Raw genomic sequence first — 2,833 nt, forward strand, 5'->3', positions numbered from 1 at the left:
TTATAAAATGGGGCACTGAGCTGAACAGAGAATTCTCAACAGAAGAACTTCAAATGACCAAAAGACACTTAAGGTCATGCTCAACTTCCTTAGCGATCAGGGAAATGCAAATCAAGACAACTTTAAGATACCATCTTACACCTGTTAGAATGGCTAAAATCAAAAACACCAACGATAGCCTTTGCTGGAGAGGTTGTGGAGAAAGGGGTACACTCATCCATTGCTGGTGGGAATGCAAACTTTTGCAACCACCTTGGAAACACATTGTCTGCTGAGGTTGGTCCCCAGCAGCCTCCCCAATGCTGGGATTAAAGATTAAAGTGTACATCACCACTGCCTGGTTAATCAATCTTCTTCCTTCCTTTCTTTCTTTCTTTCTTTCTTTCTTTCTTTCTTTCTTTCTTTCTTTCTTTCTTTCTTTCATTCTTTCTTCCTTTTCTATTATGTCTGCCAAATCCAGAGAATCCAAAGCCTCTGGCCTCCCTACACAATTAAATATAATTAAAATCAAGATAATTAACTTGGTATTAATAAAGAAAAAAAAGAAATGAATAAAAAACAAAGGGAACCTGGGCCGGGGAAGGGATGACACTTCAGGTGTTGGATTGAAAAGGTGAGCTAGTTTAGGGCTCTGATCTCAGCAGTGTGTGTGTACACTGGGTACACAACAGTACACAGAACAAAGCAAGTTCTGGTGGTTGTTATGACTTGGGGTGGCAGGAGAAGCCTGAATGCTCAGTGCAAAGTGAGTCTTTTTCTTCTTTTTTTTAATGAGTAAAATTTTGTTAAAATATCATCAAATGCCACTGTATTTTCTGATCTTCAGGCAAGTTTTATTTATTAAAATATGATTGAAATGCCACTACATTAAATGTAATTAAAAATAAATTGTAAAAAAATTTTAAAGTGGGGAGCCTGAATGGCACAGAGCTTGTGTTGCTGGACCCACAGTCACACAGGGTTTGGATGCCACCTGCCCGTACTGCATGCCTGCAGTATTATACACAAAAATACTGGTGCCCACTCTTCCACTAATGCAGGCATGCAGGAAAAACAAAGAATCAAGCCTAGAGAGATGGACCGATTGCTCTTCATTTAGAGTATCCAGAAACCACATGGTGGTATCTGGTGCCCTCTTCTGGTAAAGGGGTATGCATGCAGATAGAGTACTCATGTACATAAAATAAAAGCTTAAATCTCTTTTGTTCTTGTTGTTTTCAATACATGGTTTCCCTGTGTAGCAGCTCTGGCTGTCTTGGAACTCATTCTGTAGACTGGGCTGCCCTCCAACTCACTGAGATCCTCCTGCCTCTGCCTACTGAGTGCTGAGATTATAAATCTTTTTTAAAATTAAAGAATCAAACAAATCTGAAGGCAGTGACTTGTAATTTCCACATAAAGTTGGGCATTTTCTGCAATTCATCAAGTATTAAGAGAGTTCAATGAATATGAAGACAGAGACAGGGCCCTGCATGCTCCTTGTGTAATGAGCAGAGTTCAATTGAACCACAATTTGCCAGAGTATGCTGCTTAAAAAATCATGATTATTGGAGGTTGAATAAAGCAATCATTTTCTAAAAGAGGAACTGTTACTCCTTTCTGTCTATCTGCCCCCCCATCTCTAGCAGAAGGTGACCCTACCCACTAGCCCCTTCACCATTTACTGCACTTAAAGGTCTTGAGGGCAAAGCTAGCATTGTTCACTGCTCAGATAAAGATCCCTGCTAAGGGCCAGACACTGTTTAAGTATTCCATGGATTACAGTCAGTCCACACAATAACCTTCTGATAGAGTTTCAACTGTATGCTTGAGTTAAATGAGCCATGTTATCAGAACGATATCCTGTTCACTGTGGTTCTCAAGTTTGATTCTACCCATCATTCCTAGATTTCCCCAAGATACCAAGAACTCTATCTTCTAACACTCAGATGTCAGCAGACAACAAAATACTGAACATTACCTATACTATAAAATGGCAAATGCCAGTGAGTACCTGGTGTTGACTGAAATAAATGGATTAAAAATGAAAAAATAAATCAACTTCTGGGATGAAGAGTATTGTAGCGGTAAGAACAGATCATTGCAATGGGAACACATGAACTATAGAAACTTTACTTGAAAGATAATCATGTTCTTTGGTAGTGTATGAATTTCATGAAATGCTTTTGTGAGAAACACACATGTGTTTCTCTGAAAAGTGAAGCAGTGTTTTCAGAAACGTGAAAAGTATTGTGAGAAGTGAGAGAAGTGTTCTTTTCTCTGTAGAAGCTTTACTTTGAAGGAAAATAACATTCTTTCGAAAGTGTATGAATTTCATGAAATGCTTTTGTGAGAAACACACTTGTGTTTCTCTTAAAAGAGAAGCCGTAGTTTGATATATGTCAAAGTATTCTTAAAATTAGAAGAGTGTTCCTTTTCACTGCAGAAGCTTTACTTTGAAAGGTAATAATGTTCTTATGAAAGTGTATGAGTTTCATGAAATGATTTTGTGAGAAACGTACATGTGTTTATCTGAAAAGAAGAGTAATTGTTTGTGATATGTCACAGCATTGTTAGAAGTTAGAACAGTGTTCCTGTTCTATATAAAAGCTTTACTTTAAAATATAATCACGTTCTTTTGAAAGTGTATGAATTTCAAGAAATGCTTTTGTGAGAAACGCACATGTGTTTCTCTGAAAAGTGAAGCAGTGTTTTCAGAAATGATAAAAGCAATGTGATAAGTGAGTGAAGTGTTCTTTTCTCTGTAGAATCTTTACTTTGAAAGATAATCAGGTTCTTTTGAAAGTGTATGAATTTCATGAAATGCTTTTGTGAGAAACGCACATGTGTTTCT

Source organism: Microtus ochrogaster, chromosome 5 (assembly GCF_000317375.1).
Source record: "Microtus ochrogaster isolate Prairie Vole_2 chromosome 5, MicOch1.0, whole genome shotgun sequence".
Lineage (NCBI taxonomy): Eukaryota > Metazoa > Chordata > Mammalia > Rodentia > Cricetidae > Microtus > Microtus ochrogaster.